At 42.6% G+C, this 25,140-nt stretch overlaps 1 long non-coding RNA gene across 1 annotated transcript; it reads right to left on the bottom strand.

The window, feature by feature from the left end:
• Positions 1-18,479: 18,479 nt before the first annotated feature.
• On the bottom strand, positions 18,480-22,190 carry LOC308108505. The gene is made up of 3 exons (XR_013935282.1): positions 21,803-22,190; positions 20,337-20,729; positions 18,480-20,225 (listed from the first exon to the last, which is right to left on the bottom strand). It is a non-coding gene; the product is annotated as an uncharacterized lncRNA (long non-coding RNA).
• Positions 22,191-25,140: the final 2,950 nt, after the last annotated feature.

Raw genomic sequence — 25,140 nt, 5'->3', positions numbered from 1 at the left:
TTGGACAGTTTTTTTTATTCAATTTATTATTAATTTTGGACTGATGTTGAGTTTTATTTAGTTTGGATTTATATCTTTCAGAATGTTCTATTTAGATTAATTTAGTTTGGATAGCTTTTAATTATTTATTGTTTTTTCTACTGAGCTTTATTTTCTATCTGCTGCCTGCTGGTCAATGTTCCGTTCTGATAAGAACTCATCAGATTGTGGATTGTTTGCTGTGTTTTGTTCATTAAACTCTGGATTGTGGAGGTTCTCCTGTTTGTTGTGTTTTGTTCAGTTAAACTCTGGATTGTGGAGGTTCTGCTGTTTGTTGTGTTCTGTTCAGTTAAACTCTGGATTGTGGAGGTTCTCCAGAGAAAAAAATCTCCTGCAGAAGCTGGAAGGTTTTTACTGCAGCTTCTGTTCCTCCAGCGTCACTGAATCTTTGTTCTGCTGCTGCGACTCTGTGGCTTCAGTCAGACGTCACTTTCTTCTGGTTTGGCTGTGGCTAACACAGATACACACACGCACACACCCACACACACCCACCCACACACACACACACACACACACACACACACACACACACACACACACACCCTCAGGCTGAACAGATCCGATGATTTAAAGAGACAAAAATGAAAATCTTTTTGAAAAACAACAATCTATAAGTCTGGTTCTGCAGGTTCCTCCTCCTCCACCTCTGGTTCTGCAGGAGGAACCAGGAGGACCTCCTCCTCCTCTTCCTCCACCTCCTTCTCTGGTTCTGCAGGTTCATCTCCTCTGAGTCTGGTTCTGCAGATATTTGTTGCACTATAACAGACACCAGCTCTGGGGCCTCCTGACCTGTGCTGCCATCTACTGGCTTGAACCATGAACAACCACCACGACTCTGTGTGTGTGTGTGTGTGTGTGTGTGTGTGTGTGTGTGTGTGTGTGTGTGTGTGTGTGTGTGTGTGTGTGTGTGTGTGTGTGTGTGTGTGTGTGTGTGTGTGTGTGTGTGTGTGTGTTAGCCACAGCCAAACCAGAAGAAAGTGACGTCTGACTGAAACCACAGAGTCGCAGCAGCAGAACAAAGATTCAGTGACGCTGGAGGAACAGAAGCTGCAGTAAAAACCTTCCAGCTTCTGCAGGAGATTTATTTCTCTGGAGAACCTCCACAATCCAGAGACCGACAGCCAGGGTCAGAACAGACCGTACCGTACAGTCTCTCAGAACGGACTGTAATGTACAGTCTCTCAGAACGGACTGTACGGTACAGTCTCTCAGAATGGACCGTACCGTACGGTCTCTAAGAACGGACAGTACCATACACTCTCTCAGAACGGACTTTACCATACAGTCTCTCAAACAGACCGTACCAAACTCTGCAGGATGCGTCCTCCCTGAGGACAGATGGGAAGTGGTAGGCACCAGGGTCAGGACCAAGCTGGGTCAAAACCAGACCAGGACTACCCGATCCGGGGTCAGGACGCTGTACAGGCGGTCCAGCAGGATCTTGAGCTGGACCGGGACAACCTGGGCCCTGTACAGAACCAGGGAGCTCAGGTCCAGAACCAGGCCAGAACCACTTTAGCTTGTGCCACCCATTCGTGTCCCCAGTGATCACATGACCTCAGCCGGACGCCTCCGGGACGGAAAGATGAACAACTGCAGCCGGACTGAGAGCACCTGACGGACTGACTGACACACACACACACACACACACACACACACACACACACACACACACACACACACACACACACACACACACACACACACACACACACACACACACACACACACACACACACACACACAAACTAGTAGAATTCTCTCTGTAGTTTCACAGTGATGCTGAATGTTTGAGTGTTTGAACCTTTTCTTCATCCAGAGATTTTCTCATCTCATCTGCTTCATTCAAAGCTGAGGGGCAGAAAAATAATCTATCAGAAGAAATTAATAATCTAAAAAATAAAGAAAAATAATCTTTCAGAAGAAATTAATAATCTAAAAAATAAAGATAAATAATCTTTCAGAATAAATTTATAATCTAAAAAATAAAGAAAAATAATCTATCAGAATAAATTAATAATCTTAAAAATAAATAAAAATAATCGATGATGATGATGGTGAAGGTGATGATGATGATGATGATGATGATGATGATGATGATGATGATGGTGAAGATGATGATGATGATGATGATGATGATGGTGAAGGTGATGATGATGAAGATGATGATGGTGAAGGCGATGATGATGGACGCTGACACTCATTCTTTCCACTCGTTCTGCCAGGGCGTCTCAGATCACTCATCCCAGGATTAACGTCTTGGTGGGATTAAGTTGGCATTTTGACGTGGAGTGATGAGCGGCGAGATGTTGCTTCACGTGCAAACTGTGGATTTGAGCTGCAATCATCACAAAACAGGAGTAGAGGTGCAATAATCGCCTCAGCTCGTTAAAACGTCGTGGTGGGGACAAGCAGTCGGCGGAGAGATGGACTGTCGCCGGGGGGACAAGCCATCACCGGGGAGAACCACTTCTGACAACTTCTGCTGCTTATCTTTTGCCTGATCCTGCTCCAGATGTATGTCTCTTAACACTTCTGATAATGCAGGCTGGCACTGCCCTCCTTTCTGAGCACTGTTACAACTGCTATCAGCCACTCTAGCCCTTACTTCTCTAACCTTCCATTCATCCTCATATGTGTGTACAGCCTTACCTTGGGGTAGATGCTTGGTGCCAGGAGGTATTGTCGTGTAAAGAGTGTTACCTGGCTGTGTCTCCATCAACTGCACACTGCCTGGGCGTTGAAGTGGAAGCCCAGGCTCTTCCTCTTCCTCTTTGATCATGAAACCTCCGTCTATGTCCATTTTACCTGAAATCTGGAACACTGGGGCTTGGAAGAACGGATTAGTGGAAGAGTAGGGTGGAGGCGTTTCTTGCTCCAGCTCAGACCATTGGGGACCCTTGAATGGTTTTTTAGTCCTGTCGGTTTTGTTCTTAGTCGAGTCATTTTTTCTGTCAGCAATAACTTTTGTCTGCATCGTCGCAGCCTGCGCTAACCGCAGACAGAAGCCCAGTCTGACTTCCAACACTTCCTTCTGCTTTCGTGCTTTTCTCTTAGTCAACAGTCGTCCTTTCTCAATGTCTTGGTCCAAATTTTTTATTCGCACGTTTGAAAAAGCAATTAGTTGTTTTAATGCGGCAACAACATCCATCCGAAATTTATCATTTGGAAATTTTCCTTTTTTCTGCAGTCTGCCAATTAAATTTTTTGCCACTGTCAAACTCTTCTCTTTCTCTCTGTCCGTGCCAATTACTGCACTCCTGTAAAATGGCCATATTCTCAACAATTGCACTCCAACCGGTTCAACATCCTCATTACCATCACCGTATATATCCAAATGATACTCCTCAATTTCCCGTTCAAATTCACCTTCCATCTTCAGCGGTCTATCGCTGACCCACTTTTATCACTTAACACAATTAATTCACTTTTGGAGAAATTGTCCTTTGAACAAATAAGGAAGGAGCTTTAATTCTCATTGAATGATTGTCTGGACCATAGCCTTTCTTGAAGGAAGTTCTTTTGTAGTGGTGGTTAATTACTTGTCTCCAACCCTCATTGATAAGCTTCTTTGTACAATTATAAACTAACAAGTCACATTCATTAACCTTTAGCTTCGGGAGTGAAATTGTTACTTTTGGATGACCGTGAAATTGCACTACAAACTTTATTCAATATTTTACTATCACAGTTTATGTCATATCTGTCCGCAAAGGATGGGTAATTAAAAAAAAAGACCATTGTCATCCAATAAATCCTTCACAAATATTATATTTTATCAAACCGGTCCTGTTTGAATAAAGATTTCCTACCAGATCAGATTGTTCTATTGTTCCACAGAGTTAAATTATGAGGTGAAAAAATATGATTAAATATCATTTTCCAACACTGTAGTATTTGTTTGTGAAATGTACATAACATTAATGGTATGTTGGTGATCTGAAAGTCACAACTCTACAGAAATTCTAGTTCTCCTGGTTTTCTAAATAAAGCATTTGGAATGTGGAACCACATGATTGATTGATTGATTGATTGAAATGTTTATTTCGAATAAGGTACGAAAACAAATAAGGAAAAAAGAAAAGAAAAATAACAACAAAGTTTTCCTCTCAAATAAATAAAGAACAGTAATAATAATATAAAATAAATCAAGAAAAACATCGTCAGATGAGTATTCGAAAAGGAGTGAGAAGTAAAACTTATTTACTCTCACCCCTTGTCCCAAGTAAATAACATAATTAACTTCCTTCCATCTCTTACATACATAGAGATACACACACACACACACACACACACACACACACACACACACACACACACACACACACACACACACACACACACACACACACACACACGTGTCCTGTGCAGTACATAGAATATATATACATACACGTCCATTCATATCTATCTACAGACAGACATAAACACCTGTACCCACACACAAGCCCACAGTGCAAGGAAAGAAACGAACAATAGAAATAACCAAAAGAAATGACCAGACATTTGCTCCTAAAAATAGCCTAGTGACTGGCCACACCTTCTTCATCCTCATAACTTTTGAAAATCATATTTTTATATAGCATTTTAAACTGTCTCATATTTGGACATATTCCACACACACTAAACCCGTTCAGTAGTCTCACCCCGCATACTGAGAGACAAAACCGTTTTCTGGTCGTACGAAATCTTGGTTCTTTAAAGTTACATTTCGTCCTTAGATTGTAAGACTCTTCATCATTTTTGAACAATTGTTGAATATTCCCTGGTCATAGATGATGTTTTGCTTTGAACATTGTTTGTGCTGTTTGGTACTCCACAATGTCAGTCAGCTTGAGTAATACTGTGTTTGTGCTGTTTGGTACTGCACAATGTCAGTCAGCTTGAGTAATACTGTGTTTGTGCTGTTTGGTACTGCACAATGTCAGTAAGCTTGAGTAATTGTGACTTCAGAAATAATGTGTTTGTGTGTTCCTGATAACCGGCTGTGTGAAGGATCCTATTGCTCTTTTCTGAAGGATATTTATTGAAGATAATGTGGTTTTGTAGTTGTTGCCCCAAACTTCAGCACAGTCCTGCAAATAAGGAAAGACTAGTGAACAGTATAGAGTATGGAGCGATCTGCCATCCAAGACCTTCTTTGCTTTATTCAGTACTGCTTCTTGAGACTTTACTATGTATATGTTTGATTTGTAGTTTCCAGCTCATTTTGTCTATAATTACCCCCAGAAATTTAATTCCATGAACTCTCTCAATTTCTACCCCCTCCACTTTTATTTTTACCTGTGCATTCATTTTACAATTGCCAAATAGCATTATTTTTGTCTTTCCTAAATTTACTGATAATTTGTTGCTGTCAAACCATTTTTTTCATTTGTTCATTTCTGTAGTTATTTCCTCCTGCAGTTGTACTATATTGTCCCCTGAGTGAAAAATATTAGTGTCATCAGCAAACAGTACAAAATGCAGTAGCTTAGAAACCTTATACATATCATTAATATATAAAATAAAAAGTTTGGGACCCAATACTGACCCCTGGGGGACGCCACAAGCAATCTCCAGACATGGTGAGGAATAGTCACCCAAATGCAGCACTGAGATCTAACAGGACCAGAACAGAGACCAGTCCTTTGTCTGAGGCTACGAGAAGATCATCAGTAACTTTGACCAGAGAGTCTCTGTGCTATGATGAATCTAAAACCAACTGGAAAAACTCAAATAGCTCATTGTTGCTTAAATTGTCCCAAAACTGACTTGCAATCACTTTTTCTAGGATTTTAGAAATGAAGGGAAGGTTGGATATTGATACTCAGTGACTGAGACTACTTCCTGTAGGATTTTAGAAATAAAGGGAAGGTTGGATATCGGCCTGTAACTTGCCAAGACATCTGGGTCATTTGGGATTTTTTAAGAAGAGGTTTAACAACAGCAACCTTAAAGGTTTGTGGTACATAACCTGTTATTAGAGAAATGTTGATCTGATCTAGTATTAATGTACTAATCACAGGGAAAATATCTTTAAACAGTTTAGTGGGGATTGGATCTAGTCGGCAAGTTGTTGGTTTAGATGAAGCTGGATTGAGGAGAACTCAAGGACTTCTAGGGTGGAAGCTGGATAACAGGAAATCCAGCTCCACTAACAAATCTGAAGATGTGGTTGATCGATCTGCGACTGCACTGGACAGTGAGTCTTTAATTTGATCCCTAAGAGTTAGAATGTTGTCATTAAAGAAGTTTAGGAAGTCTTTACTGCTCAAAGTTAAAGGTTTATGAGGCTCGACAGAACTTCGGTCAAACGCCACCTGCACATATTGGACATTTTCTCAGGCATTACTAATGCTAAAGTGAGTGAAGAACGATCAGAAAGTGTCCTCGGCAAACAAGCAGACTCTGAACTCCATGTGTCTGATTGAAGATGTCTTCAGGTCTTCATCTTCAACGTTCCTCTTGCTGCCATAATATTTGGAAGGTGACAAGATGTTCTCTTTTTTTGGTGTGCTGAATTCTGAAAAATGAAATGACATTTGTTTAGTTAAATAACGCTGGTTAAAGATCTCATCAACCAAGGTTAGTGCTGCTATCTAAGTTAGCTATATGTAAAATAAAGCCCATCCAACTGATGAAGTCATTTTTCAATGATTTTCCCAAGAGGTTGTTTTGTTATCGATGTTCTTACTCGTGTCACTGTCCAATGGGGTTTTCTCCTTGGTGGCAGAGGTGCAGTCGGAAGTCGTGGACCGAGTCTTGTCCTCATTCTGCCCTGGCGATCTTTCAAAATAAGACAGAAAGTTGTTACTTTCACTGCATATCAGTCTGGTTGTTCAAAATACAATAAATCATCAGAGGGATAAAGTTTGGAAAATACCTGCTGACACACACATTTTCCCCTCCATCAAAGCTCCAGTTGTTGCAGACCTTCATACATTCCATTGAAGATTTCACACTGGAAGAGAAACAATCATGAAGCTCAAAACAACTTCATAGATTTTCTGCACCATGACATTGAATACTTGTACACACACTTACTAGCTGTTGTAATTTGGATGATTCAGATGACTCATTGTTATAAAGGGATGGGAAAGGATCTCTTCTGCTGTGATCCTCTCCGAAGCATCCGTGTGGAGCATCCTTTTCACCAAATCAATGAAGCAGAGGTGGTCACACTCAACAGCTTGCTCATCTTCTGTTGCTGAAGCAGGGACCTTGCAGGGACAGAAAAGCAAAGCAAAAACAATTCAGTAAAAGAACTGAACTTGTTCACAAACACAAGTGTTTTCCAAGAAATGTCAACTACCTTTAAAAGATGGTGCAGTTTTATTTTGGGGTCCGGGGGACATTCTGTTGAAGACGCTTTAGGACTTATTGACTCTGGTGACTGAAGAGAGGAAGGAATTAATTTACTACTGATGCAGAAGGCAACAGAAAATAAATAACTTTCACTGATCAAACACAGTGGAAAGAGAGACAGCAAACAGTACCTTTAAAACCCAACCCTGGGTCGTCTCACTGGAGCTTGTCTCATTGAAGTAATAGTCAGTATACATCCCGGCCTTCAACACCTTGTTTGGTGGCTGTCCAATGACAGATACGATCCTTTCCATCTGTGGAGTCAACACAGTGTCAGAGCATGCTTTCAAAAAACACACCAATAATACTCCAGGCAATATGTATTATTTGTAGAAGTACTAATTTGAGTAGAAGATGTATTACACATCTATGCAACAATTAAGAGCTTAAAACCACTGACTACAAACTGTATCATCAATGACTTATTACAACTCCTGTCAAAGAGGTTGGAATGACTATTTGTGTTCTGTCTGAATTGTATTACTGACCAGTTCAGTTTCATCATGGGGTTGAAACAGGAGAGTTCCCGTCAGCATTTCTGCAGCCATGCACGCTAACGACCAGACGTCAATGGCGTAGTTACAAAGAACTCCCAGCACCGTCTCTGGAGATCTGAAAAAGACACCGAGCAGGAAGGTGATTATGAGGTGGTTTGATAAAGAAACTGAGAAGTCAGCTCACCGTGCAGATCCAGATGTGTTCCAGATATGCAGAACAGATCTGGTTTCCATACCTGTACATCAACGTTTGAAAAGTTCCTCCCACCCATTCTTCTGGATTGCGCATCGCCTCACCAAAGTCAATTAATTGGACTTTAAGTGGCTGTTGGACACGGTCTACTAACATAACATTCTCTGGCTTTAGGTCGGTGTGAATAATCCCTTTGTCCTTCAGGAAACTCAGAGCTCCAGTGATCTGAAACAGAAGACACAACAACAGGAAAAATGAAATGCATTTCAAAAACTTCTCTATTATTACCATCAATTCAAAGAACTGAAGATACACATGAATCTACAACCCCTAAACACGGTGTTAATCCTTTACTGTGGATTTCATGATGTTTTTTCTCTTACTTTAAAATGGCAGCGATGTTATAATGAAAGTTGCAGCTGGAAGTTTTTAGTAAATCAAAACATGAAATCAAGAGATATAAAACCAGATCTAAAAAAAGCCAAAAGAACATAAGAAGGTGAAACCTGTTGGAGAATTGCTCGAATCTCTTTCAGTTGAAGAGGCCCCCAAGTTCTCATGTAGCTTTTCAGACTGACGTCCAGCTTCTTGAACTCAATGCACAACAATCCTTTATACATGAAGGAGTCATTGCAGCTCACGATGTTGACTTGTTCGGAGCCCAAAGCCTTCAATGAGTTCAGCACCTCCACCTAGAATCACACAAGATCACATGAAATCAACTGCTGTATAAACATGAACGTGGTCATGAGTGTTTCAATGTCTCACCTCTGCTTTTGCTTCTTCGATGCTCTTATTGAGCGTATTGTCTTTGATGATTTTCACCGCCACCGTTTCATTGGAGGGCTTTTTCACACACTGGACCACGGTTCCAAAGGAACCAGAGCCCAGGACCTCCTCCACTATGTACTCCGAGGTGGAAGACCAGATCGTCTCTGTGGAGTTTTTGATGCGCTCCAGTAGTGCGTCTGCCTGAGCTGCTGCAGGTACGAGAACTGTGCTTTCTGCCATCCCGGAGTGAACGGACCGCCCCTGCCCCCCAACTCCAACTCCAACTAGCAGCACCCTCCATTCATGTATTAGGTGATGGTCGGAGGAAAAGGGACGTCACTGACTTTACCATTTGGTGAAGAAATGTCCTGTCTGAGGACGAATGAGGGACTTTTAATAAATTAACTCTGCCATCAATCTGTCCCGTGTAGTGAATGTCTGCTCCAACAAGCCGACAGCGTAGACATATGCTAGTAGATCTTTACTATATGTGTGAGCCTCTAGTTTTCACACCATACAGAATAGACGATCTGCTAGAGTAGGTCTACTGTGTAGACATGCACAATCTAGTAGAGGATAAATACTGTATATCTATGTATTAGATCATTCTGTGTTGAAAATCCCCTCAAAAAAGCACGTGTTCCTCCTCCTACGTCACTTCCTCATTCCTCTCCAGTCGCCGACCTCCCAGAGAGGGTTAGCTTGTCAACAGCACAAAATTTATAAAAGTGTAATTTCCAGTGGGCATCCAATGTAGGCAAATACACATTTGACTGTTTGTTTTATAAGGGAAAAATTATAATTCAAGTTTCATCTTTGGAAAAAATAAATGTGTTCCTTTTGGTGCAGAAGATTGTGTAAAACTACTTTTTTCCCCCTCCAAAAAATACTCAGGAATCATTAGAAGAATTGATAAAATCTTATCAATTCCCACCCCCAGTAATCTACCTGTTGAGGCGGATGGCCGCCCTTCCAGACCTTTCACTGCACCTTCTGGACCAACCAGAAGAGGGCAGTGTTGTCACGGCCTGCACAGCAGAGCCACTCAATCCATTTACTCCCTCAGAGTAAGGTTAACTCGTCCCCTAGCGAGGGAGGAGAACCTCCACCCCAGGAGCAGAGGAGATTTTTATCAGTAGGGTTTAGTGACAGCATGCTCGATCCCATCAGGTGCATGTACTAACCCTGCCATCATCAGAAATCTAACTCCGCCTCCTTAGACAACCTGAGCAGGTACAAAGCTTGAGTTGAACCGTTCAGGGAAATATAGTCACTGTAAACTCATATCCAGCTCTATTAAAACCACTTAGCATGCCTTAGACTCTGTTAAGTATTGTTTAGGAGAAATAACCCCTGTGTGTAGTCAGAGATCTCACAGGAGATTGTCGGGAGATAAGCTCCTCCGTCAGCAGCTTCAGTACAGGTAGAACCACCTTACTTAGCTCCACTAACCCGGGTTGAGCAATTTCTCCAGACTAACACCATCACGTTTATAAACTTTCACAGATACATCTGACATAGTCTCTGCAGTGCTATTTTAACCTCTGTGGACCCACAGAGCCAAGAGTTGTGATTTCTTCAGAATTTAGCCATTATTGAAATAATGTGTACAGTTTGAAGTCTCTGTAGTGAATGTTGGGTTTTGGAAGGGAACACACACGTACACCTCCACACACCACACTTCACTCTCTCACTCCTGGCCGGAGCAGGTGCACCAAGACCCCCCAGACGTCTGGTGGCTCTTGGACGCTTGCTTACTGGTGAACCATTGCCGATGTCGTTGCACACGCCAGGTGCAACCACCTCCAGATTTTACAGATCAGACTCGATTCCCTGCATCCGGTACCTCCGCTTTTGTAAACCGGTCTACAAACATGTCGCAACTAATCCCTACCCTCCGGGAGGTGTGAGAGGAGCCTACTAACTATTTTCTAACCACCTGTCCTCCTTTCCCTTATCTTTTTTCAACTCTGGTACTTTATTTTCATTCATGTTTGGCAAACTGTACGAAATGAGTATTGTGGTTGTAGGTAGTTAGAAAAGAAGTTAAAAGTCTGCCCAGACTGGTCTCTCTGTCTGCCCAGACATTAGCCTCGCACATGAACTGTATGAACTGTTGTGGACATGATGTTTTCCAGGACATTCGGACGTTCACATGGAATCCACGGATCATATGGACTATATGGCCCAGGTTTGCTCCAAAGACTGCGACCAGCATCCCACTCTTCGGAACAAAGGGGGGATGTTGGGCTCCAGGTTCCAGTGAACTCCTCCAAGCAGTTTCTTCCCCCAAAGGAGAGATACCAGGAACAATGACCAGGCCATAAAACAGCAGGGAGGAAGCCAAAGACCCCAGGAAGTCTCCAACCCCCAATGGTAATGGTCGAACCCGACCCGGACACCACAGGGGTCCAAAAGTCAACTTGGTGAGACTCCCTTCCTACCAACTGCCCCCTGCTTCTCATCCCAGCCACCGAGAGGGACACGCATCTCTGCTGCCTCGGGACGGAAAAGAGAGCACCAAGTGGACCCAAGGTACCGAACCAACGTCAGCCCGCTGGACGAGCAGGACACAGTTTGGACGACTTCTTCTCTTTTCCTTTTTCCTTTTTTTGGGGGATTCTGGAGACTCAAGCCTGGCTGTGATTCTCTACTGTGGTTAAACATGAGGTATAAATGTTTTTGTGTAAATCTAACAGTGTTCATGTACATTTATATTTGTTGCTGAGGGGAAAGATCCTGTTTGAAACTATTTAACTTGACTGAGAGGTGAAGGTTCTACTGGCCATAGTGTTTTCTCTCAATTGCACAAAAGTTTTCTAGTCGTTAAGCTGGAGGTTCTACTGGTTCTACTGTAAGTTCTACTGGAGGTTCTACAGGTTCTACTGGTTCTACTGGAGGATGCTGTGGATTCAAACTAACACCATGCACTATTTGAATCCAGGACTACTGAGGAACCTGAAGCCTGGTCCAGAGGAGAAGAGGAATCCACCAGGTGAGGAGTGAGGATTGTTTTTGATGTTTGAATTATTACATGTATATATTTTATTCATACATGTGTTAATAACTCATTGAATTGGTAGTGTGTCATTCTTTTTGTTTTATGTTCTCCTCAAAGACCTCATAATTGTTGAAATTCACCCGAGACAATTTCTTCTTTAAAGCAACATTACATTGTTTATCAAATAACAGAGAAATGTTAAGTTCTATATTTTACAGTCATATACAATCATTTACAGTCTGTTGATCTCTCTGTCTTTATCCATCTGTCACCATATATTTGCACATGAGTAGAGAACATGACTCCATGAGGAGAGCTTCCTGTCTAGATGTGGTTCTCCTCTCTGAGGTCGTTCTTCAGCAGCAGGTAGCTGGACAGTGAGTGTCACTCGCACATCACTTCCTGCCAGGTCCCTCTGGGCGTCCTCAGTGTCACCTGGTCATCTCCATCATCATCCCTGGACCTTCCTCCTCCTCCTCTCTGGACCGTCCTTCTCCTCCCTCTCCCTGGACCTTCCTCCTCCACCTCCATGATGTCTCTCGCTGCCACACAGACAGGAAGCAACAAGAGGACGTCTCTCCAGGCTCTCAGAAAGACGGAGCACCAGCAGGTTTGACCTGGTGTCTGTTGGGTTTCAACCTGCCTGTCAGTTAAAATTCACCTGGAAAACATTTGATATGTTTTGATGTAATTCAATTCAATTCAATTTTATTTGTAAAGCGCTAAATCACATCAACAAACATCTCAAAGCGCTCTTACAATGATAGAGTACAACAGAACCCAACTGAACCCTTCCAAAGCAAGCAGATGTAACGAGCAACAGTGGCCAGGAAAAACTCCCTCGCATGGAGAGAAGTTCAGAAGAACTCCCTCTTCAGGAAGAAACCGTGGGGCGGACCCTAGACTCTGGAAGGACGGCCATCCGCCTTGACCGTTTGGGGGGAGAAGTACATGGGATAGGACAGGGAGAGAGAGGAATAGAAGAGGGAGAGAGAGAGGAATAGAAGAGGGAGAGAGAGAGTGGCAGAAAGGCCAGATAAATACAAATACTAAGAAAAGTCTATGATGAGCGTTGGTCTGATGATGAACCAATCTCAGTCTGGAGTTTAAGGGCCGTGCCGTTGTGGTGGGGTCCCGGTGCTGTGGGGGGGTCGGGTAGAAGGACCGTCGTAACTCCACTCTGTGAGTCTTGGGTCTGATCCCCTGGATCCTGCTCCTCTCCTGTCAGGGAGAAAAAAAGACGGCGGCAGTATCTGGTGGCTCCAGTAATGTTGTTACACAGAGAGAAAGAAAGAAAGACAAGAAACAGAACCTCCAAATGTAGAGTTACTCCCTTTAACGGGAGAGAGAAAATCCCCTCAGCTGTCTAGGCCTATAGCAGCTCAACTTAGTGGTCCTATTTTATTCCTAATGATAAGCTTTATCAAAGAGGAAGGTTTTTAGTCTCCTCTTAAATAAACTAATGGTTTCGGCCCTTCGGACCGAGGCTGCTAGTTGATTCCAGAGTAAAGGAGCCATATGACTGAAACTCCTGCCTCCTGTTTTACTTTTATGGACTTTAGGGATTACCAACAGTCCTGCATCCTCAGAGCGAAGGGCTCGTGGAGGGTGAGACCCTTCTAGAAGTTTCTCCATATAGGATGGAGCCTTCTGATGAAGAGTTTTATATGTGACCAGAAGGATCTTGAATTCTATTCTAGATTTAATTGGAAGCCAGTGTAAGGATGCTAAGACTGGGGAGATGTGCTCTCTTCTTCCAGTTCTGGTTAGTAAACCTGCAGCAGCGTTCTGCTCTAGCTGGAAGATCCTAACAGAGGAGTTTGGACATCCTGACATTAGGGAGTTACAATAATCTAATCTTGAAGTCACAAAGGCATGAATAATATTTTCTGCATCTTTGAAGGACAAGAAGTTTCTAATTTTTGCAATATTCCTTAGATGGAAGAAGGCTGTCCTGGAGACATGTTTAACATGGGACATAAAGGACAGATCCTGATCAAAAATAACACCCAGGTTCCTAATATCACTGTTAGAAGTTAAGGTAATATTATCTAAGGTAATCAGACTATCTGAAAAGTTATCCCTGAGCTTTTTAGGACCTAGGATTAGAACCTCAGTCTTGGATGTGTTGAGCATTAAGAAGTTGATAGACATCCAGGACTTAACATCCCTGAGGCAGGACTCTAGTTTAACAAGTTGGTCTGCCTGATTGGCTTTAACTGATAAATATAGCTGAGTATCATCTGCATAACAATGAAAGTTAATGTTGTGTTTCCTAATAATATTTCCGAGTGGTAACATATAGAGATTAAACAATATGGGTCCGAGGACGGAGCCTTGTGGTACTCCACACAGGATCCGTTCATGCATTGAAGATTTGTTATTTACATGAACAAATTGAAACCGGTCAGATAAATATGATTTAAACCAGTTTAAGGCTAAGTTTTTAATGCCGACGGCATCTTCTAATCTCCTTAAAAGTATATTATGATCGACAGTATCAAATGCGGCACTAAGGTCCAGAAGAACTAAAACAGATAGAAGAGCTCTATCTGAGGCCATTAGAAGGTCATTAGTAACTTTTAGCAGAGCAGTCTCTGTACTGTGGTTCATTCTGAAGCCGGACTGAAGGTCCTCTAACAGATTATTCTCGTGCAGATAATCCTGGAGTTGTTTAGTGACTACCAGAACCTTTGACAGGAAAGGAAGGTTGGAGATCGGCCTGTAGTTTGAGAGAAGGCTTGTGTCTAAGTTTGGCTTCTTAATGAGAGGTTTAATAACTGCTAGTTTAAAGGATTGGGGCACATAGCCTATTGTTAGAGACTGGTTAATAATTGCGAGTATAGAATTATTGATTAGTGGCAGTGCCTCTTTCAGAATTCTAGTAGGAATTGGGTCCAACAGGCTAGTAGTTGGTTTAGCAGAAGAAATAAGGGAATTTAGTTCGACTAGTTGTATTTGCTGAAAGCATTCCAGATGACTGTTAGGTTTAACCAGTTCCTCTGCTATGGGGCTAACGGACGGTAGGGTTTGATGGATGTTATCCCTAAGCGTTGTAATTTTATTTTGAAAGAACTTCATGAAGTCCTCACTACATATATTGATAGGAATGGTGGGCTCGACGCTATTTTGGTTCTTGGTCAGTTTGGCTACAGTACTGAAAAGAAACCGAGGGTTGTTTTTGTTTTGCTCTATTAAGGATGAGTAGTAATTAGTTCTACTTCTACTCAGAGCTTTCTTATAAGTTTTGAAGCTATCCTTCCAGGCTATATAATCTAGCTCTGTTTTTGTTGAACGCCAAGTTCTTTCTAATCTACGGGAGCGTTGTTTAAGCTGGCGGGTTGATGAGTTAAACCATGGGGAGGACTTTTCCTGTTTTTTCATTTTCATTTTTTGAGGAGCTATGTCGTCTAGCGTTGTTTTTAGCATATCTGTCAGACTGTTTGTTAGGTATTCAATGTCTGAGCTAGCAACAGTATACGGGTCAGGAAGATTCACTACTGATTCTATAGCAGAGGGAATTCTTTCCTTGAATTTAGTTACTATGTTATCAGAGAGAGACCTGGTTAACACGGCTTTAACCGGAGGGTTATAACTATTTAGAACAAAGTCAAAGGTTATTAAGAAGTGATCTGACAGGAAATCATAGTGAGGAGAGATGGTCAGATGCTCTATATTCAAACCATAAGTTAGAATAAGGTCTAGGGTGTGGAGATGTTAATGGGTAGGCCCCTCTACTACCTGAGAGAAACCTAGAGAGTCAAGTGTAGATTTAAAGCTGCACTGAAACTATCATTTTCTACGTCAACATGAACATTGAAGTCTCCTACCATGATAACCTTATCTTTAGTCAGGGCTAGATCTGACAAAAATTCTGAGAATGCTGTTAAAAAAGTTGAATAAGGTCCAGGAGGACGATAAATGATTACAAATTCTACAGAATTTACTATTTTATTTGACGGGTGTGGCATGGTCATGCTCAGACTCTCAAAAGAACTAAAGTTGGATTTTGGGTTAATATTAATTAGTAACTGAGAGTTCTAGATGGCTGCCACGCCCCCTCCTCGACCACTTTCACCAGCTATTTGAGTATTAGTATGACTTGGAGGGGAGGCTTCATTTAAACTAACATACTCATCTTTACGTAGCCAGGTTTCTGTTAATCCAAAGAGATCAATGTTGTGTTCGCTTATCAGATCATTGACTAGAAGAGCTTTGGATGATAAAGATCTAATGTTTAGGAAACCACATTAAATGTTTTTGTCTTGATTTTGTCTAGTTTCACACTTGATATGGATTAAGTTTTTGTAGTCATTAGAAGTTGTTTTCCCAGGTTTAGATAGTTTTATACTTGTGGTGGTCCGAGGGATAGACACAGTCTCTATGGGATGTTTGACTAAGTTAGCTATGGTTGGTGACTGCCCAGAGGGAAACTCAGAGAGGCGTGTAGGACTGCGACTCTGTTGCCTGGTCCCCACTCTGCTGCGTCAGGATGGAGGAGCTAAGCTTTTAACTATGTCATCATGAATCAGAATTTATTATTTCCTTAGTGTTCATGATTGTGATTATTGAGATAAAGCAGGTTTGCCAGTACAGTGCTATAATAACAACTGTGTGCTGCAGGCATGGATATAGTACTTCCTCTGTCACCCAGCAGAAAGTACCTGGTGGATACAGTACTTCCTCCGTCACCCAGCAGAAAGTACCCAGCTGGTGCCAGTACTTGCTGGTACATGGAGGATCTGTGCAGGACAACAGCATCCTGCACAGATCCCCAGTTGCCAATGTCCACATCAATAAACCTCATATATTATAGACTCTTTATTAACGACAGGTAGATGCAGGAAAGATTCTACCTTGCTGACATGTTTCAGCTGCATCTGTAGTCTTCCTCAGAGCGTCATCTGGTTGTGATGAAGTGTCGGTCTTTATCAGGTGACTGGCCATTACCTATTATGGCCCCAGATAGTGCTACCCCCACTATCAAACAGTACCTGGGTGAACTGAGCCTTTCAGCCAAAACAAAGCTGAGGAATTTAGGGCTGATCTTTGATGAGTCCATGTCCCTGGAGCATCACTGTAGACAGCTGGTAAAGAACTGCTTCTTTCAGCTGCGTAACATCGCCAAGCTCAGGTCCATGATGTCCAGAGAAGAGCTCGAAATGATTATTCATGCATTTGTGTCCTTACGCCTGGACGACTGGAACAGCCTCTTCACATGCCTCAACAAAAAAGAGCTGCTCGTTACAGTTGGTCCAAAACTCAGCCTCCAGACTTTAGACCAGCACCACCAGGAGGAACCATCTTCCCCCTGTGTTAAGATCGCTTTACTTTCTTCCTGTTGAGCTTCCTGTTCAATATAAAATCTTGGTGCTAACTTTTCGAGCCCTACATGGTCAAGCTCCTCCTTACATTGCTGACCTCATAAAGCCCTACTGCTCGACTCGGAGCTTAAGAACGTCTGGGCAGAACTTGTTAAAGGTTCCACTTACCTGCTTTAAAACTCGGGGAGAGCGATCATTCAAAGCTGCTGCATCCCGACTTTGGAAAGAACTCCCACTCGACCTGCGCTCCCTGGACTCAGCGGACATCTTTAAAAAGCCTAAAAACACATTTGTTTGCCAAAGCATTCTAGTCCAATCGACTCACGCTGCCACTGAAGGTCGGCATTGGTTGTGTTTTGAAGATGTTTTTTGTTTAAATTTGTTTTTACTGTGAAGCACTTTGTGACTCTATGTCTGTGAAAAGCGCTGTACAAATAAAATTTACTTACTTACTGACTATACTACAGATCTTTTCGTGACACAATATTTTGACAAAAAGCATGCTGATGTCATTTTGATCTTGTAATGAGTCTCGATCTGTCTCCACACCAACATTTCCTTCATGTTTTCATCACTTCAGCCCTGCAGCTCTTTTTTTAGACCTTCAACCTTCACATGAGTTTAATGATTGATCACGAAGTACTTCATTTCTCAGAAACACAAAAGGTTTCACTTTAGTTTCAGTGGAAATGAAAGCACACGCACACGCACACGCACACACACACACAAACACACACACCCAAAGGTTTTCACTGAAAACATTTGCCTCCTTGTTTGAATAGAAAATAAAAAGAAATCTTCCCTCTCTTCAAGAGAAACATATGGAAGCGAATATGGCTCAAAAATCAATCTGAAATGTTTTAACAGAAATGCCTTTTCATTTTCGAGTTAAACTGCATTTTCTGACTCAGAAATAAAAATTAATAATCAATCATCCAAACTGCATTTTCATTTTCTTTGACAAGGCTGCTTATTCTGAACAGACTCTGAACTAAACAACTAGGAGAGAGAGAGTGAGTGAGAGAGAGAGAGAGAGAGAGAGAGAGAGAGAGAGAGAGAGAGAGAGAGAGGCAAATGTTTTCATTTAAACAGAACATACCCTTTGGGTGTGGGTGTGTGTGGGCGTGTTGTTTGTTGTTATCTCTCCACCTGTCCTCAGCTGCTCCAGCAGGTTTTCACAAGGTGAAGCAGGAAATAAAAACTAAAGTCAACATGTCAATCAGTTTAAATTTTCATAATAACATCAAAACAACATAAAAATTTTAAATAACCTAAAATCTTATAAAAACACGTTAGAAACAGATGGATATAATATAGAAAACTTTATTTCTGATCAGATTACAGACAACTTGATTGTCGTTACAGTTAAATGTTGATTAAACTGCAGTTTAATTTGTGTGAGAATACTCAGTTATGGAGTATTTATACATTTATATCAAATGTAAATGCTGAATGGATTCACTTATATAGAGCTTTTGTCAGGAGAATCTCCCAGTACAAACCTCAGGAGACACAGGAATCACACTGAGATTTAAAAAGTTTATCTTGTGACTTTATTCTTTCAAGAGGAGACAAAGTCACAGTCCAACGTCTTTATGATTGTCCAGGAGTTTCTCTCACTTTGAGTCAGTGATCATTTCTTAATGGCTGAAAGATCCTCCTGCTTCCTGCACCATAGACAGTGAAGGTTCCAAAAAGTGGCACAGAGGTTCTAAAAGTCACCCGAAACATAAAAACACATAAAACAGACAAACATAAAGACAGAAACTCATAAAATGCATAAACCTTCTTCGGCTGCATCGTCGCCACACCAAACAGTTTATAAGAGAAATGTCCATAATAAAATGATTTAAGTTGATTTCTAACTGGGAAAATATAAGTGGATCCTCATGAAGTAAAGTTGTCAAAGTTACAAGTATAAAACATAATCCTACCCTGAACAGGACACATTCTGTAAAAGGTTAAAGGAAGAGGAGCAGTGAACTCGTCTCAGCCTCTCCCAGGCCTCTGCCCTGCCTGAACTACCACTGGCCCTACAAAATAAAAGCAATAAACCAAAGTCTTTTTCTCCAGAGCAACACAATTATGAAGTTTTTCACTCCATCTTGCGGCGATGCAGCAGACATCAGTTTGGCCTCCTGGTTCACCTGCAACGTCTCACATCACATCAATTAGACGGTATAATAAATGTTTAGTAATAATCTTTATCTGACTTTAAATATTCTGCTGTTGTGAGGAATTTAATCTATGTATGCCTTTTTTATCAAATGTGTCTTCGAGAATATTTTTTAAATGAACCGTCATCATCAGGGGTCAGGGGTCAGGGTTGACCCGTTTCCATCCTGAAGGTCAGATTCATGATTCAATCACCAGATTCTTTCATCTGGATTCATTCCAAGACTTTTTTCTTTAGTCTTTGAACCAGAGGTCTCCAACTCCGGTCCTGGAGGATTCCGGTCCTGGAGGACCCCTGTCCTGCACGTTTTAGTTCTCTCCCTGCTTCAGCAGACCTGAATCTCATGATGATGTCATCACCAAGGTTGTGAAAAAGCCCAATAACGAGCCCCTCATTGCAATCAGGTGTGCTGCAACTGGGAGGAGCTAAACCTGCAGGATGGATGCTCTGGAGGACCGAGGTTGGAGAACTCTGGTCTAGAGTTTAATTTCAGTAGAGGAAGGTGAGCTGCTCTTAGTCTGGCTCTGGATCAGGTTGTTGACAGTGACCTCTGACCTCTGAGCACACAAGCCCCCCCACCACGACAAGGTGACAGCTGCTGGAGAGGGAAACATGAAGGAGGAGGAAGAGTGTCCATGATGGAGGAACAAGAGTCATGAGACCTCAGACGGTGTCTCAGGGTCCAACAGTTTATCATGTCGTGGACCAGAACCAGAACCAGGAGGAGGAGGAAGGTCTGACTTCTTCTTCATCAGTAATGTCACAGCAGCCAAAACACTACCAAAAACACCAACAGTCAGAGTCGCTCCAGTCAGACCATCATGTCTTCTACCACCTCCCTTCTCCTTCCCTCCATCCTCTCCAAGACCTGAGGGACCTGCAGTCAGAAAGAGAGGAAGAGCATGATGAAGAGCTGCTGTCAGACTCTGATCACATGACTCAGACTTTCTACAAACTCTCACCAACGACCAACTGTGATCCAACAAACCTGCAGCTGCTTCAACAACACCTGGAGAATTCACTGAGAGGACGATGACGATCTCAGATTCAATGATTAAAGATCTCTTTGTTCTGGTCTCTCTTCTTCTCTGGACGACTAAACACTTGTATGTCCCACGGTCATTGAAAGTCACGTTCTTCAGGATCAGACTCGCATCTCCATTCAGCGGTTCGTCCTTCAGGTCCACTCGGTTCTTGTAAGAAGGAAGCTGGGAGTCTGAAACAATTTGTTCGTTTCGGTACAAAAGAACATACTGGTTCTTCTCCAAGTCCGTTCTGGTCCACTCTACAAGTAAGATGTTCTTGTTGCTCTTGTCTGGAGCTTCACATGACAGAGTGACGTTCTCTCCTTCATCAGCAGTGATGTTTAGGTTTGATGAACCTGAGAAGAAACAGGTCAGAGGTCAACAGGTTCAGGTGAGACTCTTCACTTCTCCAGCAGCCAATCAGAGACAAGAACAGAGGATGAAGCAGGTAGGAAGCACAGCGACAGACGGTGAGAACGTGAGACTGGAGTCACTGTTTGACTTTTGAGAGATTGTAACTCTGCAAGACGCTTATTCTATGTAAATGTATGATTGTTTTGGTTCACCATTAACTACCTGCTGAGATGTTCTAGGATGTGTTTATATCCGTTCCTAACGGGGGTTCCACTCTGCAGTCCTACTGAAACTGTCATTTAGAGTGGTGGTGAAGAGTTTGGTTATTAATCCAGGTTTTAATTCAGGAGGAGCAGTTTGCTGAAGGGAATTTTTCTAGACAAAACGACTTCATTTATTACTTTGTTCAACGAACTTTATTCCAAAAGCAGCACCGGAAGAAATCCATGACAGAGTTTTTCTGTCAAGAGTTTTTATTGAAGCTTCAAAAGACACAATCTGGGGCGGCATATCTCGGTTGGTAGAGCGGTCGTCTCCCAATCGGAAGGTTGTAGGTTCGATTCCCATCTTTCCCTGCCTACATGCCAAAGCGTCCTTGGGCAAGACACTGAACCCCAAACTGCCCCATTGGAGTGACAGCGCCTTGCATGGCTGCAGCTTCCAATGGTGTGTGAATGTGTGTGTGAATGTGTGTGTGAATGGGTGAATGTGATGAGCTATGTAAAGCGCTTTGGGGGCTGCTCTCAGCTAAAAAGCACTACATAAGTTAGTCCATTTACCATTTACAATGCAAAATCACATGTGAAACTGCCTGAGTGTGTGTACCGTGTGCAGAGCTTTTCAGGAAACAGAAGGGAGGGGTAAGAAAACAATGAGGTCATGGAATTTTACTGTAGGTTCACAGAGTCTCGAGGAGGGTGAGAACCATATCTTGTTCCCACCAATGTGGGTGCAGCTGGAGCAAAGTTACTCTGTAGATAAGGCTTGTACAAGGACAAGCACAGATACAAAAAACATTTGAGCAGAATCGTTCTGTGACATATTTATAATTTAGAGAAGAGGAGCTGTCACTCACCTGCAGACACAGAGAGCTCAGTCATCCAGCAGCTCAGCAGGAAGAAGAACAACACCTTCATTTCTGGAGGGTTCTGGAACGTTGGAGACTGAGACCGAGTGGAAAAATTACTGAAGGATCAGGTTCTCGGGAGGAGCTCAGATTATAGTCAGTCAACCAGGAAGAGACTCTGTTTATCATCAAGTCGGGTTCTGAGGGAGGAGATTGTGAGTACATAGGAGGAGCCGGATCAGATTCCAGGAAGAGACTGTGTTTATCGTAAGGTCCCGTTCCAGTCGTCCTCTGGACAGAGACTGTGATTGAACAAGACAAACAGAGACTAGAGCTGCTCACAGCAGCTGGAGTTTCTCTGCTCCACCAACAAGCAGAGACTCAACAGTCTTTAAACACCAGGTGGAGGAAACACTGACAGGAACTACCTGCACGTTCTCACTCTGCAGGTTCTGAACAAAAGAGAACCTCCCTGAGTCAGCAGCCAATCAGAGGTCAGGCTCACGTCACATGATCCTGCTGAACAATAACAGATCACATTCCACTGCTGTGAGCAATGGCTCTCCACCTGCCTCCACCTGCAGGAGGAGGTCGGTAGCCTCTCCGCCTGCAGCAGGAGGTCAGGAGCCTCCATGGAGCTTCTGTAGAAGTTCACCAGCAGGGGTTGAGATAGGGGAGCCTGCTTTAATTTTGTTGTTCTTCCTTACCTGGTAGGAGGTGTTGTTGGTCCAGGTGAGGTCAGCAGAGATGTGCATGCCAAGGAAACTGCAGCTCCGCCCTCTCCACCTTGAGTTCCTTGGTCTTGCTGGTGTTCAGGTCCAGGTTGTTGCTGATGGACCTTCCTGCCAAGTGCTGGACCTCCTCCTGGTGGTGGGGTGGATGGGGCAGTGGATGGTGGTGGTGGTGTGGATGGTGTTGGTGGTGGTGGTGTGGATAGAGGCGTCAGCCTCTGGTGATGGAGGCTGAGGGATGGGAGGGTTGTAATAGTGAAACAAGTTTGAAATATAAACAACAGCTCTGTGTGATTATAACTGAGAGGTATTTTAGTATAAACATTGGAAGATGCAGTGCCAATAGGAGTTCAATAGTACATACTATTACAATTAAAGTGGAAAACACAGAATACCACGATCTGCTCCAAAACGGTGCTTGATTAAAAGAATGGTATTAAATAGTAAACATGAAGCCTGGAAAGAACCAGTTTATAAAAAACAAAACCTCAAATTAAGACTGCCCAACTTTTTTAAGAGGTCAATTTACAGCGCTAAAGGTCAAGTAAAGCCAGAAGAGGCCAGAAACAGAGAAAAACGATAAAAAAAAAAAAACAAGCAAGAAAGGCCAGCAGCAGACATGATTATATTGCAATAACCATGACCATCCACCAGAGGGCAGACCAGAGTAAGTAATAACTGAACCACAAAGAAATATATCTGACCTAAAAGAAAACTTCTACAGCGAATGATGTTATGTTGAGCAATAGAGTCTCTCATGTCTCAACAAGAGGGAAGGTTCATATCATAAACAAGGTATTTATAACTTTTTAAAATTAAATTAAAGATGTTTTTTTAAGGAAGAATAAGACCAGATCAGATGAAGAATAATTTTATCACTCGGAATCAGAAGTTTTAATGAAGCGAGCAAACAGAACATTTAAAATAAAACTTAGATAAAGTATGGCAGAATGAATGACTTGTGATTATAAATAATCCTGAAGTGTAACAACAGACTGGACTGTTGGAAGAGCTTCTAATTATTTTTAGGACAAGAGGTCTGTGTGGGTTTCATAATCTTTATCAGAGACATAAAGTATAGTAAAACCAAATCATTATATGAAAGAAGAACCGTACTAGATGGATGGATAGATAGATAGATAGATAGATAGATAGACAGACAGACAGACAGACAGACCTTGACAAGGCTCCAACAACAAAATACAATACATATTTTAAAAATAAGACACAAGTACGGACATAAAGGAAATGTTAAATGAAAACAGTAAACAGTCGTCGATTTAAAAAAGAATATATGTTCAGTCCAGTTTCTTATTTCATTTGGTTTAGAGTAGCTATTGCATTGTGATGAAGTATTTTTTGTAGATGTTTTTACAGGCCAGAGGGACTTTGAAGAGTCTACCTGATGGGAGTAATTGGAAGGAGTGATTGAGGGGGTGAGGAGTGATGGGAGGGGTGAGAGGAGTGATTGAGGGGGTGGGTGAAATGAAGGGGGTTAGAGGAGTGAAGGAGGGGGTGAGAGGAGTTATGGAGGGAGTGAGAGGAGTGATGGAAGGGGTGAGAAGAGTGATGGAGGGGTGAGAAGGGCAATGGAGGGGTGAGAGGAATAAAGGAGGGTTTGAGAGGAGTGATGAAGGGGTGAGAGGAGTGGTGGAAGGGGTGAGAGGAGTAATGGAAGGGGTGAGAGGAGTGGTGGAGAGGTGAGTGGAATGAAGGAGGGGGTGAGAAGAGTGATGGAGGAGTGAGAGGAATAAAGGAGGGTTTGAGAGGAGTGATGAAGGGGTGAGAGGAGTGGTGGAAGGGGTGAGAAGAGTGATGGAGGGGTGAGAGGAATGAAGGAGGGGTGAGAAGAGTGATGAAGGGGTCAGAGGAATGATGGAAGCGTGAAAAGAGTGATGGAGGAGTGAGAAGAGTGATGGAGGAGAGAGAAGACAGATGGAGGGGGTGAGAGGAGTGATGGAGGGGAGAGACGAGTGATGGAGGGGTCAGAAGAGTGATGGAGGAGGTGAGAGGAGTCCTCTGTGATCAGGGTGGCTTTCCGGATCACAGAGTGGTTGTACAGATCTGTGTTTGTGGTGAACCAATGATTTTGCCTGTTTGACGATACGGGAGAGTTTTGTTTTGTGTTTGATGGAGAGCGAGCCGTACCAGGGTGAGATATTGATGTAATGATGGATTCGATGAGTGATGTGTAAACCAGGGTTAAAATGCCTCCAGTTTCTAGTTTTGGAAACTCCTCTCTCCCAGACTTGGTCTGATGGGTACTGGACTCAGTCAGAACCAGTAATGGTGGAGCATGGTCCAGTGTCTGGACAAACAACCAATCAGATCCTCCGGCTCAGCGTCAGTGAGATTGTTTGGCTCAACCACTTGACTATTTTGTTCCTTAACCTCCAGGATTTTTTCAGAAAGTCAAAATGACTGTCCCACTGCGACCAGCCTCAGCATCCAGGGCGCACTGTAGGAGGCCTTGCTTCTGCAGCTCAACAATCCTAAAACATTTCTGCCTCGGCCACATGGAGGCGCTCTCAGTGTGAAGACTTGACAGAAAATGACCCGGAATCCAAGTTTCTGTGTCGATGTTGTCTTTTAAAGGCTGTGGTCTCAAACGTTTGA

Source organism: Lipophrys pholis (genome assembly GCF_963383615.2).
Source record: "Lipophrys pholis genome assembly, chromosome: 4".
Taxonomy (NCBI): domain Eukaryota; kingdom Metazoa; phylum Chordata; class Actinopteri; order Blenniiformes; family Blenniidae; genus Lipophrys; species Lipophrys pholis.
This window is presented reverse-complemented; position numbering and strand designations above follow the sequence as displayed.